Genomic DNA, 16475 nt, shown 5'->3' with positions numbered 1-16475 from the left:
GCAGGTGATGCTGCAGACGATGCTCCTGTGCCAGGGGTGCAGGGGTTGATGCAGGGTTCAGTGCTGCTGTGCCAGGCGGTGCCAATGCTCCCGTCCGCGGGTGCGGGGCGGCTCTGGGTGCAGGGGTCGGTGCCCCTCGCCCGGGGGTGCCTGGCACGGACCCCCCTGGCACCGGTGCCCGGTCTGGGGCGGGTGATGCCGCTGCCGCCGGTGCCCTCTGTGTCCTCGCCGGGGGCGCCCCTGGCCGTGCTGGGGGTGGTCTCCGGAGCTCCGGGCCGTCCCTGGCCGCCCCCCTGAGCCGGGTGCGACGGGTGCAGTCTCACCGGGAGCCGACACCGCCGCTCCCCAGGACACAAGCAGGCACTGCCGCTGCGCACATCCGACTGCGCATGGGCGGAGCCGCGTCACGGCGGGCGCCATCTTGCAGCCAGGCAACGGCCCGGGCCGCACAGGGGCATGTACGAGGGCCTGGGCGTGGCCACGCCTGGACACGCCTTCCTCTGATAGGCGCGGTCTCGTGATGACGTCACGCCTGACACTAGGATGGCCACACGCCAGGACATGTTCACCCCATAACCATTGGCGCACCCGCACCCTCAACTCAACACTAAGAGAGAACAAACGCAAGCCCCACTACACGTGGCGCTCACTTCGGTTCTCCTTAAATAAGAATATTATGTCGCCGTTTCCCTGACAGCGGTCCGGTGGCAATATTTATAAACCTACGTCATCCGACGTGTGTGACGCACGCGCTGGCGTCTTTGACAACTGAAAGGAAGTCATCGCGCCCCCGCGCCAATCAGCGCGCCGTAACCAATCCATGTCCAGCTGGCTACGCTAGAGGCCCCGCCTTCTGACGTCACCTTCCGCCCTGCGGCCCTCGCCGAAGCTCCTCTCCAGATCTGACTCGGGAGCCGCGCCGCGTGGCATCGACATCGAGGAAGGACTCTGTGACGTCACGGCCTCTCCCGCCTCGAGCCACGGCACGCGACCGCATTCATTGGACTGGGATTCGATGTTTTCATGTATTTATTTATGCGTTTTTATATAGTGCGGACTTTACCCGCAGGTGTCGGAGGCTTCACAATAGGAACAGCAATGAAACATGAGGAGAAAAATTACAAGTGAACAAATTACAAAAGCAAACGTTACATTACATGAGGCAATAGTGACAATAGTGAGCAAACAAATACAAGAGGAGCAAACGGTGCATTACAGGAGGAAAAAGTGACAAGTGTGCATGTATCAAGGGGCCTGGTTTATGCCTCTGGTCGCGGTCACTGTCGTGGTAATAACCCCTTTTTGGTCTCCAGTCAGTCATCCCTCCGGTCACTGCAGCCTCCTTACCTTATAGTGACAGGCAGCGAGGCAGGGTCTCCTGGTCCCACACACACTTGCACTACCTGGTACTCCCAATGCCGCAGCCTCATAGGGTTCACACTCACCGTGAGCTGTTTAGGGTACTGCCGTCCATTGGGGCCCTACTTATTAATGCTAAGCTTAGTGGTCCTCAGGCTACACCTCTGTGGACGTGTCCTGAGCCAGCACCAAGCAGAGGTGAGTCCTGACCCATAGTCTGATGGCCCCTATACTGAAAATTTAGAAGTAGGCACCCCTGTGCTGCATACCTCCCTTGGTGCTGTGACTGCATCCCCCCCTCCGACCCCACTTAATGGAACTCTGCTTTTCTGTATATAGAGATAACTCTAATCACCAGTATATGTAGTAGACCTTTGTACTCTCTACCATTCCTATGTGACTCTTAGAGTATATCCATTCGTATCCCTTCCCTATGTATATAGAGATAACTCTAATCACCAGTATATGTAGTAGACCTTTGTACTCTCTACCATTCCTATGTGACTCTTAGAGTATATCCATTCGTATCCCTTCCCTATGTATATAGAGATAACTCTAATCACTAGTATATGCGTAGACCTTTGTACTCTCTACCATTCCTATGTGACTCTTAGAGTATATCCATTCGTATCCCTTCCCTATGTATATAGAGATAACTCTAATCACTAGTATATGCAGTAGACCTTTGTACTCTCTACCATTCCTATGTGACTCTTAGAGTATATCCATGTGTATCCCTTCCCTATGTATATAGAGATAACTCTAATCACTAGTATATGCGTAGACCTTTGTACTCTCTACCATTCCTATGTGACTCTTAGAGTATATCCATCCGTATCCCTTCCCTATGTATATAGAGATAACTCTAATCACTAGTATATGCGGTGGACCTTTGTACTCTACCATTCCTATGTGACTCTTAGAGTATATCCATCCGTATCCCTTCCCTATGTATATAGAGATAACTCTAATCACTAGTATATGCGGTGGACCTTTGTACTCTACCATTCCTATGTGACTCTTAGAGTATATCATTCGTATTCTTCCCTATGTTTATAGAGATAACTCTAATCACTAGTATATGCGTAGACCTGTGTACTCTCTACCATTCCTATGTGACTCAGAGTATATCCATTCGTATCCCATCCCTATGTATATAGAGATAACTCTAATCACTGGTATATGCAGTAGACCATTGTACTCTCTACCAGTCCTATGTGACTCTTAGAGTATATCCAGTCGTATCCCTTCCCTATGTATATAGAGATAACTCTAATCACTAGTATATGCAGTAGACCTCTGTACTCTCTACCATTCCTATGTGACTCTTAGAGTATATCCATCCGTATCCCTTCCCTATGTATATAGAGATAACTCTAATCACTAGTATATGCGGTGGACCTTTGTACTCTACCATTCCTATGTGACTCTTAGAGTATATCCATTTGTATCCCTTCCCTATGCATATAGAGATAACTCTAATCATTAGTATATGCGGTGGACCTTTGTACTCTACCATTCCTATGTGACTCTCCATCCGTATCCCTTCCCTATGTATATAGAGATAACTCTAATCACTAGTATATGCGGTGGACCTTTGTACTCTACCATTCCTATGTGACTCTCCATCCGTATCCCTTCCCTATGTATATAGAGATAACTCTAATCACTAGTATATGCGGTTGACCTTTGTACTCTACCATTCCTATGTGACTCTCCATCCGTATCCCTTCCCTATGTATATAGACATAACTCTAATCACTAGTATATGCAGTACACCTTTGTACGTTCTACCATTCCTATGTGACTCTTAGAGTATATCCATTCGTATCCCTTCCCTATGTATATAGAGATAACTCTAATCACTGGTATGTGCAGTAGACCTTTGTACTCTCTACCATTCCTATGTGACTCTTAGAGTATATCCATTCGTATCCCTTCCCTATGTATATAGAGATAACTCTAATCACTAGTATATGCGTAGACCTCTGTACTCTCTGCCATTCCTATGTGACTCTTAGAGTATATCCATTCGTATCCCTTCCCTACGTATATAGAGACAACTCTAATCACTAGTATATGCAGTAGACCTGTATACTCTCTACCATTCCTATGTGACTCTTAGAGTATATCCATTCGTATCCCTTCCCTAGGTATATAGAGATCGCTCTAATCACTAGTATATGCAGTAGACCTCTGTACTCTCTACCAGTCCTATGTGACTCTTAGAGTATATCCATTCGTATCCCTTCCCTATGTATATAGAGATAACTCTAATCACTAGTATATGCGTAGACCTCTGTACTCTCTGCCATTCCTATGTGACTCTTAGAGTATATCCATTCGTATCCCTTCCCTACGTATATAGAGACAACTCTAATCACTAGTATATGCAGTAGACCTGTATACTCTCTACCATTCCTATGTGACTCTTAGAGTATATCCACTCGTATCCCTTCCCTATGTATATAGAGATAACTCTAATCACTGCTATATGCGTAGACCTTTGTACTCTCCACCATTCCTATGTGACTCTTAGAGTATATCCATTCGTATCCCTTCCCTATGTATATAGAGATAACTCTAATCACTAGTATATGCAGTAGACCTCTGTACTCTCTACCAGTCCTATGTGACTAAGAGTATATCCATTCGTATCCCTTCCCTATGTATATAGAGATAACTCTAATCACTAGTATATGCAGTAGACCTCTGTACTTTCTACCAGTCCTATGTGACTCAGAGTATATCCATTCGTATCCCTTCCCTATGTATATAGAGACAACTCTAATCACTAGTATATGCAGTAGACCTGTATACTCTCTACCATTCCTATGTGACTCTTAGAGTATATCCACTCGTATCCCTTCCCTATGTATATAGAGATAACTCTAATCACTAGTATATGCAGTACACCTTTGTACGTTCTACCATTCCTATGTGACTCTTAGAGTATATCCATTCGTATCCCTTCCCTATGTATATAGAGATAACTCTAATCACTAGTATATGCAGTAGAGCTCTGTACTCTCTGCCATTCCTATGTGACTCTTAGAGTATATCCATTCGTATCCCTTCCCTACGTATATAGAGATAACTCTAATCACTAGTATATGCAGTAGACCTCTGTACTCTCTACCAGTCCTATGTGACTCAGAGTATATCCATTCGTATCCCTTCCCTATGTATATAGAGATAACTCTAATCACTAGTATATGCAGTAGACCTCTGTACTCTCTACCAGTCCTATGTGACTCAGAGTATATCCATTCGTATCCCTTCCCTATGTATATAGAGATAACTCTAATCACTAGTATATGCGGTAGACCTTTGTACTCTCTACCATTCCTATGTGACTCTTAGAGTATATCCATTCGTATCCCTTCCCTATGTATATAGAGATAACTCTAATCACTAGTATATGCAGTAGACCTGTATACTCTCTACCATTCCTATGTGACTCTTAGAGTATATCCATTCGTATCCCTTCCCTATGTATATAGAGATAACTCTAATCACTAGTATATGCGTAGACCTTTGTACTCTCTACCATTCCTATGTGACTCTTAGAGTATATCCATTCGTATCCCTTCCCTATGTATATAGAGATAACTCTAATCACTAGTATATGCAGTAGACCTCTGTACTCTCTACCAGTCCTATGTGACTAAGAGTATATCCATTCGTATCCCTTCCCTATGTATATAGAGATAACTCTAATCACTAGTATATGCAGTAGACCTCTGTACTCTCTACCAGTCCTATGTGACTCAGAGTATATCCATTCGTATCCCTTCCCTATGTATATAGAGACAACTCTAATCACTAGTATATGCAGTAGACCTGTATACTCTCTACCATTCCTATGTGACTCTTAGAGCATATCCACTCGTATCCCTTCCCTATGTATATAGAGATAACTCTAATCACTGCTATATGCGTAGACCTTTGTACTCTCCACCATTCCTATGTGACTCTTAGAGTATATCCATTCGTATCCCTTCCCTATGTATATAGAGATAACTCTAATCACTAGTATATGCAGTAGACCTCTGTACTCTCTACCACTCCTATGTGACTCAGAGTATATCCATTCGTATCCCTTCCCTATGTATATAGAGATAACTCTAATCACTAGTATATGCGGTGGACCTTTGTACTCTCTACCATTCCTATGTGACTCTTAGAATATATCCATTTGTATCCCTTCCCTATGTATATAGAGATAACTCTAATCACTAGTATATGCAGTAGACCTCTGTACTCTCTACCAGTCCTATGTGTCTCAGAGTATATCCATTCGTATCCCTTCCCTATGTATATAGAGATAACTCTAATCACTAGTATATGCGGTGGGCCTTTGTACTCTCTACCATTCCTATGTGACTCTTAGAGTATATCCATTTGTATCCCTTCCCTATGTATATAGAGATAACTCTAATCACTAGTATATGCAGTAGACCTCTGTACTCTCTACCAGTCCTATGTGACTCAGAGTATATCCATTCGTATCCCTTCCCTATGTATATAGAGATAACTCTAATCACTAGTATATGCAGTAGACCTTTGTACTCTCTACCATTCCTATGTGACTCTTAGAGTATATCCATCCGTATCCCTTCCCTATGTATACAGAGATAACTCTAATCACTAGTATATGCGGTGGACCTTTGTACTCTACCATTCCTATGTGACTCTTAGAGTATATCCATTTGTATCCCTTCCCTATGCATATAGAGATAACTCTAATCACTAGTATATGCGGTGGACCTTTGTACTCTACCATTCCTATGTGACTCTCCATCCGTATCCCTTCCCTATGTATATAGAGATAACTCTAATCACTAGTATATGCGGTGGACCTTTGTACTCTACCATTCCTATGTGACTCTCCATCCGTATCCCTTCCCTATGTATATAGAGATAACTCTAATCACTAGTATATGCGGTGTGTGGTAAATAAATAATTAATTACCGGTTCTATTTTTGACTATAATCAATAAACAGGTAGCTCAATAAATAAGAGTCAAGATTCGAGGTAGCTGGAGTTGACAGGCTTTAATTAAGCATAAAGGACAAGAACAGGACAGCCTGTACGGGATCTGGGAATGGCAGCTGCCGGGGGCAGGAATAGGCAATTGGGGGTAACTTTTAATAACAGTGCATTAGTATATATACTAAAAACAATTACATTGCATTCAATACAGTAGGCGTAGCAGTAGGCGGAGTTTTGTAGCATTCGCGAAAGATAAGGGCAAAATGATGTAACAAGAAGGCGTGTACAGGGCGTATACATAGACATGTGATGTAAACGTAACAGAATATGTCATAAATGGGGCGGAAACATGGAGGGGGCTACCTGAGCAGCTGGGACCTTTAACCTAGTGGTGCGCGCAAACTGACAATGACGTGTTACTAGGGAGAACTGGGGCTATGACTTCTGCGCTAGAAGAGGAGACTAAAGTCTGGAGTGTCAGAGCGACATGTACCCAGGCATATCTAGTATCTGGTGTTTAGAGAACATGTTGATAGAATCCAAAAGTTATCAGGGCAAAGGCTAACAGACACTAAGACTGGGGCATGCATAATTCTACATGTAGTGTGTGTGCGAGGAATATTCTATGAATATTAATACAGTATTTCTCTTACATGGAGACATAAAGGCTAGACCATGACGGAAACTATTGATGTGATTCAGTAGCTTAGGAATGCAGAGAAGGAGGGCTGGACTGATAACTAGAAACATAACATACTCTTGGCAGACTGGGAGGCAGAGCCAGGCCGAGCCGGGCACTGCGAGGCATGAAGTAAGTGAAGGGTCAGGGATACAGGTGGGGGCTGTATCGCTCCTCGGAGAGGGTTCAGGAGACAGGAGCTGAATCTGAGTCCGGGCCCTTTTGAGGCCTAGAAACGGGGACAATTCAATGAATTAACGTGCACACTGTGAAATGTGGCAACGTAGGTTTACATAGGCCTAATATTCGTTGCTTTCACGAAGACTGGAAACTGGCATACTAGAGATGGACACAACTGTAATTGCGTCTTTAATCGATCAGAAGGGAATACATGCATATCGATCATGCACATATGACACATCATGGGGAACACGTAGGCACATATGACATGGCAAAATTTACTTTTCCACATTCCCTCCTTGTGCCCTACGTTTCCATCAGGAAACATCAATATTCATGATACCATCTATTATTTCATATAGCATCATTTGCTCGTCTCGAATTGTCTTGGAACGGGATTTAGGACTAGGAATACAAGAGGTAGCGCACATGCCGCAAATCGCAGGGCCACATTGTATACAGAGGCAGCAACTGAATATGATCATTACTGCAATACCTAGGAATGACAATACTTTCCATCCCCAGGCGGATATGATACTCCAGAGCCAACGGACCATGTCCAGGTGCCTGGATTCTGGTGTAACTGATGGGCAATTTTATGAAGTCTGGTTATAGCTGAATAAACAGACGGCGCGTTATTAGGAATGAAAATGCAGCAACTAGATCCGATGACTCTACATGCTCCTCCTCTATCGGCCAGTATGAGGTCAAGAACGAGAAGATTTTGGAGCACGACAAATCTCATAGCAGATTGCTCTTCAGTTAAGTTGCCTAGAGCAGAAGTAGTCTCATTCACTACTGCTTCAAGGGTTCTGGTTAGTCTACGTATTAGCTTACTATTCTGGATAGGTCCTATAAAGAAGAAGAAACCTTTATTGAAGTCTTGATATTGTTCCAGAGTAGTTTCAGTTTGATCGACAATTGGGGACTCGATCTCCCTTCTATGTCTGACGTGTACTAGATGTGTGTTTCTGTGATAATCAGATGGGGCTAGAAATACTGGTGGCAGTAGGAAGGCAATGTAACAGGTTCCATCCCAATCGAGGGGCAGACGAACATATGCGGTCTGACCACAAACAAAATAAGAATGACGTGAGGCTTTGAAAATAGATTTCCCACTGGCACTATACTCGACAGTAGTAATACAATCACTATGTCCTACATGTGCGGAACCATTCTTTCTGACACATAATTCGCCTTTGACTGGTAGTACTGAAATAGCAGGCAAATCTGGAGTAGTATCAGACTGAACATTCAGGACCATAAAATTCGAAGAATAATTACCTAAATTATAAACTTCATTTTCTAGATCTAACCCTGTTCTATGGGGGAGACCTTGCTTGTCTGGAAAACATGTTCTATTCAGAAGGGACATATCATTGGAGGATGACGTTAACGTGGACCATGCTCCACACAAACCATTATGTGAAAACGGATAAGGAAAGAGTGGCAGAACTCCCTTCGGTGTCTGGAAAGGGGGGAGTCGACCACACACCCAACAATTAGTGGCATTGCTGGTCTGGTGTGAATAGTGTAACATTCGGATGAATGTATTGTTTCTCATAGCAAGACGATAGGATAGCTCGTGAGGAGGCAGATCACTAAATGTGTGCTCTACTGTAGCATTAACAAACTTATTTACATGTGAAATTGGAAAACATAAATGTAATGCATAACTTGTGCAGGTAACCATTAAACTTAGAAACAATATAAAACTTAGAAAAACGATACATCTTATAGAGTTTTGACTAACTCTCTCACTATGGGGGTCTATCTCATACATGTCAGAAACCTGTCTAACCGTTTCACCCGAGAGGGACTTAGACAATTAAACTGGCTGACTTATTTTACTAGACCGGAGTTTTAACTTATACTCCTGCTGCGGAGTTTTCTCTAACAGAGGAACTTGTAATTCAGATTTAAGTTCTGGTTTCAGGCAGTCTTTAGAAATGGAACAGTCCTTTTCGAATGTCTTTTTACGAAGTCCATGGAATTTCTTGATGTGGGACAGATGGACCCACCCCTTGCGGCCTTCCAACTTCACGGCCGTGCGGGTGGTCAGAAGAACAAGTCGCGGCTCCTTCCAACGGGGCTCCAGTGGACTTGAACGATCAAAGTTCCTGACCAGTACTAGGTCACCTGGAATGACCTCATGCGGTTTCACTTCAGTATTGTCTGGAAATGCAGCGGCAACCTGCAAACGACAAGAGTGTAGGGCAGACATCAAGGAAGCTAGGTAATCTGTCAACATATTACTGGAAACATCTGTAATACTGCGGGGTCTAGGTGTACCCCACATGTTTGGGGGACGGCCGAATATGACCTCATAAGGGGACAGACCTGATCTAGAATGTGCAACCATCCTCATGAAGAATAGAGCAACTGGCAGGGCAACTAGCCAGTCTACACCTTTCTCTTTACATGTCTTAGCAATACGGACTTTCAGAGTTTGATTATGTCTCTCTACGAGACCGGCTGCTTCAGGATGGTGCACACAATGGAACTCCCACTGGTACCCTAACAAAAGGGAAACATGTTTCATTAGCTCGGATGAGAATGGCTGGCCGTTATCAGAATACACGACCCTAGGGAGTCCATAACGGGGAAAGAATTCACGAACCAACTGCCTGGCAGTGGTCGCGGCGGTGTAATCTGGGACTGGATATGCTTCTGTCCACCTGGACAAAGCGCATACAACTACGAGGACATACTTGAAACCTCGACATCGCTCCATCTGAATATAATCCATCTGGAGGACTTCAAAAGGGTGGTCAGGAGGTTGGAATCCACCTTGTTCCACCGGGACACTTTTACCTGGATTGAACTGGCAACATATCATACAGGTACGGACTTTCTGCTTGGCTGCAGCTCGTAAGTGCTTGTTGAACCAAAGGTTCTGTATACTGTCTAACATGGCTTTTTCTCCTAGATGTGCTGGACTATGTGCGGTATTAATAATGACTTGAACCATAGAGTCGGGGAGAAACCATGTGGCTTTTCCCTTCGTCACCCATCCCTGATCTGTCTGGACCCCTCCTTGTTCAGACCATTTCTTGATTTCTTCGGGAGTGGCATGTAACTGTATGTCTATGACATCTTGTGTAGGGTCCTTAACTGTCATACAAGTAGTCGGATCTGAAGTGAGTGTCTGTGTCGTGTTAACTGGAATGTCTGGGGTCTGAGCTGTAAGCTTGGCTGTTCGATCTGCTAGATCGTTACCCTGGGAAATGATATCAGTAACTTTCGTATGTGCTTTGCACTTCATGATAGCAATAGCTGTCGGTAAATGTATTGCATCTAACAGAGCTTGAATGAGGAGACCATGCTGAATCCTGGTTCCATGAGAAGTCATGAAACCTCTCTCCTGCCAGAGCACTCCGAAGTCGTGTACAACTCCGAATGCGTAACGTGAATCTGTATATATGTTTACTTTCAGGTTCTTGGCACGCATGCATGCTTGGGTCAGAGCAACTAGCTCTGCTGCTTGAGTAGACAGGGTGTCAATACGATGTGTTTCTATAACTTCGGTTTCAGTAGTCACTGCATACGCGGCTACTAGTTCTCCTGTACTAGTTCTCATACATGAACCATCCACATAAAGTGTCAGGTCGGGATTAGGTAATGGAATGTCTGTCAGGTCTTGTCTTGGCTTTGTCATAGTGTTAACAACTTCCACACAGTCATGTGTGGCAGGATTTGAAGTAACTGACGGTAACAGTGTAGCAGGATTTAGAATGTTGCAGCGTCTGATTTCTATGTGTGGCTGGAACAGTGTCAGTTCATAACCTGTTAAACGTGCAATTGTCAAGTGCTGAGTCTGTGTTCGGTTTAAAAGAACTTCCACGGAGTGTGGAACTTGTACTGTCAGGGAGTGTCCTAATACTATGGAATCACTTTGTCTGATAGCTAGAGCTGCGGCTGCAACTGACTTGAGGCACGCAGGCAGAGCCTGGGCTACTGGATCTAGTGTGCTCGAAAAATAAGCACAGGGCTTGTACTGTCCGGCTTGATCTTGTGTGAGAACAGATAATGCAGTACCATCACGTTCTGTGACAAAAAGTGTAAAAGGCTTACTGTATTTCGGTGTAGCTAGAACAGGTGCTTGGCATAAGGCTTTCTTTAATTCATTAAAAACAAGTGTATGTTCCTGGGTCCAAGGGAGGACAGTCGATACGGCTGCCTCCTGTGTCGTTAACTGTATCAGTGGCTTGGCTAGAAATGCATATTGAGGAATCCATTGTCTGCAATAAGAAGTGAGGCCAATAAAAGCACGTACCTCCTTCTGTGTCTTGGGCTGTGGAAGACTCGCTATTAACTGGATACGGTCTGGTGTCAACTGCCTACCCCACTTGGACAGTAAGTGGCCTAAGTAGATCACTTGCTGGACACAGAACTGAAGCTTCGAAGGGGACACCTTGTGCCCCATCTCGGCTAGGAAATACAGAACTGTAAGTGACGCTCGCTCGCAGTCACGTTCAGAACGGGCTGTGATCAGTAGATCATCGACATACTGGAGCAGGGCAGTGTCAGTTGGCATGTGAATATTGTCTAGTTGTCTTTTAAGTGCTTGACTGTAAATACTAGGACTTTCTGTGAAACCTTGAGGAGCTCGTGTGAATTTATAGCTCCGTCCATTTAAACAAAAACCGAAAAGGTACTGGCTGTCTGGATGAATGGGGACACTGAAAAATGCATTCTTGAGGTCTATGACAGTAAAAAATGTAGCTTCAGAATCAATGGCTGTCAATAGGGATGAGATATCTGGGACTACTGGATACTGGGGTATGATACATTTATTAAGTTCTCGAAGGTCAATCACTAATCGATATACTGGAGGTGCATTTGGATCAGTACGTTTCATGACTGGAATGATAGGAGAATTACATACATTGGAGTCAGTTTCTACAACCACTCCTTGAGCAATGAGCTCGTCAATAATTCTGGATAAGGCTGCTACAGCCTCAGGTGGCAATCTGTACTGCCTGATTCGTGGCAAGACGATACCTTGCTTGAGAGTCACACGATGGGGTGTAATTTGCATAAAACCTACATCAGTTGGACCTTGCGCCCATAAATGCTGCGGTACATTCGATAGTCTTGGATCAAAATCACGTAATATGTAGTGACCTTTAAAGTCTCTTAAAAACAATCGGATTCCTTCTGGGGAACAGCAAATAACTGCACCTAATTCTTTCAATGTTTTAATGCCTAACAAATTTTCTGGACATGATTTCGTAAGTAACAAATCAGTAGTTCGGGACAATGGACCAACTTCTAGGGAAACTGGTTTTGAAATCTCGTTAACAATAGGCTTTCCTGAAAATCCAAGGGAAACATTTCTAGAGCCTGAGAGCGGAGCCCCTGGAACCTCGTCATGACTGATAGTAGTCCTACTTGCCCCTGTATCAATCAAAAACTTTCTGTCTTTCCCTAATACTTGACTGTGTACATAGGGACCCTCTTGATCTACAGGTATCTCGATGAGAGGCAAGCCTACCTCCCTCTCTAGGCTGTTTCATGAATACTGTTGATACTCTGGATACTCTGTCTGGGCATACTGGTACATCTGCTGTGTAACATGCTGTGTTGCAGCGATAGGCTGCGGTGCTGGAGCTGTCTGTTGTGCATTCTGTGGTGACTGAGAAGTCTGTGAAACTTGTTCTTGTCTAGGCGGACGTGGTCTTTCTTTAGTCTTACCAGTTGCTATATTGTGTTTCAGAACTGCACACTCGTTTATAAAATGACCTGGCTGTTTACAATAATTGCATGTCCCTTTAACGGGAGCTGCAGGATGACTGGCTTGATTCGGACCCCTCTTCTGACTGTCTTGTGGAACAGATTGTGCAACTAATACTTTCATTTTTGTGTCTTTCATACGTCTCTTTTCGTGTTCTTGCTCTTCCCTGATTCTATTCTGGTGATACTGGAGCATCTGAAGCATTTGTGACGGGGTACTAGCTTGCCAGGTACTTTCGACTTTCAATACTCGATTTTTAACTTGTGGACTTGAATTCTCGACTAGTTTAGTAACAAAAAGATGAGGGTATGACTCGCTACCTGTCTTCAAACCACTGTTAATAATAAAACATTTTTCAAATCTAGAATAAAAATCACTAGTGTCTTCATCCTGTTTCTGTTTACATGCTGAGATTGCATCCCAATCTTCCTTTTTCGTGGCTAGTAATCTTGGCAAAACTTGTATCAATAACTCGGGCAATTCTTTACATTTGTCCCCAAGACCGGTACCTGGTACTCGTATTTTATCTTCAGCTTCTAGAGCTGTCCAATCAATCTTTTTCTCTCCCACCTCCCATTCTTTTTCCTTGAGTTTTTCATATACCCCTGCGGGCAACAGGACCTTTGACATTTTAATGACATCTGGATACGTGTATTCTCCCATACGGAGCATGTCTTTTAATTCTCGATGGAACCCTGCTGGATCTTTGTCGTGACAGGGAATTAATTTCTTCATCTCTAAGAGTTCCATCTTTGTGATAGGGGTGTAAACAAATACTCGTTGCATTTCACCACCCTCTGTCCTAACTGGGTGTACTTCTCGTAACGGATGCTGTCTATCTATGTAGAATGATTTACTTTCTGGGGGTGAGACGTGAACAAAATGTGGATTCAGAAACGTTCTATATTTGTGGCGTTGTTCTAGAATGATACTAATTAAATCGGTACCTAAACCTCTCCATTTACACTGGAGTAACTCGTTCAGAACATCATGTAACGGACCTGGATCAGAATGTTGTCCCTCATACAGTGTAATGAGGTGCTGGATCATATACATACCCACCAGTCGCTGCTCGGCTGGGGGCAGTTTCAGAAACATTTGTGCCACTATTTCGTCTGGAAAAGTGGTAGAATCAGTAGTCCATCGAACTGCTGATCGGGCTAGTTCTTGTTCATGCATAGTACTAAGTTCACTATAACCGATTCGTGATTTCAGGATGTGATCGATAGCTTGAAATACTTGTTCAAGATTCTCTTGTTCTAGTGCTGGAAGGTGAAAAACTTTCTTGTGTTCTAGGCGTGAATGTCGGTCTGGAAATCTAGATTTACCTACATACGCTATTCTGGCGGTATTCTCGTCTTCTACCTCTTCAGTAGAAGAGTCGTTTTCCTTCTCGCTTACTTGTGCTGCTTTGCGTTTCTCGTGTAACCTTATTATTTCCTTACGAATTTTCTTGTACATACTCTCTATACAACTTAGTGTCCTGTGTCTTCCCTCGGCTATATTATCACTCCACCTTGTCAGGACTTTCATTTCGGTCGGATAATCTTGTTCCCTTATTAAACAATTGATTAGAAACTTTAATAGCATGAGCTGAGTCTCAGCTTTCCTTAGAGACATGATTTCGCCAATACTTTCTGGATCCTCTCCTGTACGGATGAAACGATATATTCTGTCTAGATCTTCTTTCATATTCGGTAGGGTGTCCAAATACTCGGTCACCCGTCTTACGCGCAATGAATATATAACCATATTATCATCGCCTGGGACTGGATCATAACGGCATTCGGTAAGAGCTCGCTTGATATCTGCAACGGACTGATGTTTGGGCGTACGCTGTAACGCACGTTCATGTAACTCGACTAACGTTACACGTTTGTGTGGCGGCGGGGTACCAGGAGGACCTCCCCCCGCAGCCCCTAAACTGGAATCGTCGACTGATACTCTTCGTGCTGGCAGAGTGACCGATGTAGCGGGTACTTGTACTGTAGGCTGGACCGGGGGTACCGTAACAGGTACTGTAACAGGTGCCCCGGTGGCTGGAGGGACAGGAATTACATTATTTACAGGAGCGGGCGGAGCAGGATTTGCATATTCTGGGACCGTGTCGTCCAAATAGGACGAGAGAAAAATATCAGCTGCGGTCGGTTTGTGACGTAGCTTAATCGGAACTAATGGCGGCGGGAAATTACATGGTGCTTCCGGGGTTGCTTTCGACAAGCCCTCGGTAAGAAGAGGATACATACCCTTAATAAGGGCATTTCTCTGTCTGTCTGACTGTTCGGCTTTAACTCGTTCACCTACTTCGATCAATTCCCTTGCTTGGGCTCTTTCTGAGGATTCTCTACTTAATTCTAACTTTCTGATTTCTTTTTCGGTTCTTTTATGAGATTCTTTGCGCCATAACTCGATGGCATCTTTCTGGGACTGTCTTGATTTCTTTTTCCATAATGCTTCTTCTACTCGCATGATGCACTCGGCATCCCATGTACCTGATACAGGCCATCTATATTTCTCTTCTAGATCTTTAGTATACTCGACCCATAAGTCTAGATATAATATGGCACTTATGCCATGTTTATGATACATAAAATGACCTGGACTGTCCCTAGGCGGGACAGGAACTGCTTCCTCGAGCAGACCTTTTCTAGTTCTTAACTGACGTAACTTTGAGAACAGAGGCATGACTTAGACTGGAGTCTGGACACAAATACAATACACAATAAACACAATAATAACTTGAAAACAAATCACTCATACCACGACATTGAAAACACATGAAATAACATTTAAAATAACAGTTCGGACAGAATACTACCTGGAATACTGAGAACAGAAACACATGAATTTCTCGAGAACAGAACAGAACTTACTGGAATGACTAGATGCACTGCTAAAACAGTACGAAACTTACCGGTCTCATAAAGAGACACGTCAGGACCCGCATCCACCTAGGTGGACACTTCGTGTTGGATCTGTGTACCCAAACCCACGGACCAGAGACAAATTAATTGACCCTGTCTAGATACTACACCAGTAACGGTACTCACCGGGCAGCAAGAACGGAAGGCCTCGGACTGGACTGGACTGCTACGACGACGGACGGACGAACTTCGGACTTCAGTTACAGGTGGGCCTCCGGATACCTCGGACCTTGGACTCTCGGCTTGGGCTCTGGTCGGGACTCGCCGCGTTCCTCCACCGCCTCGTCTGGACGCTGGACCGCAACCTCCGTCTCCTCCGTGGGCCTGAGGGATACTTGAAGCAGAAATATCTGCACGTGGCCGGTATGGTTCCGTCACGGCTGCAGAGGATCAGGGGGCCTGCGTGGCTTCTCCGGCGCGTGGGGAAAGGGCAAGTCCCTATTCGGGCGCCATTATGTGGTAAATAAAGAATTAATTACTGGTTCTATTTTTGACTATAATCAATAAACAGGTAGCTCAATAAATAAGAGTCAAGATTCGAGGTAGCTGGAGTTGACAGGCTTTAATTAAGCATAAAGGACAAGAACAGGACAGCCTGTA

The sequence above is a fragment of the Lissotriton helveticus genome, chromosome 8, assembly GCF_964261635.1.
Source record: "Lissotriton helveticus chromosome 8, aLisHel1.1, whole genome shotgun sequence".
Taxonomy (NCBI): Eukaryota; Metazoa; Chordata; class Amphibia; order Caudata; family Salamandridae; genus Lissotriton; species Lissotriton helveticus.
Note: the sequence above shows the minus strand (reverse complement) of the source record.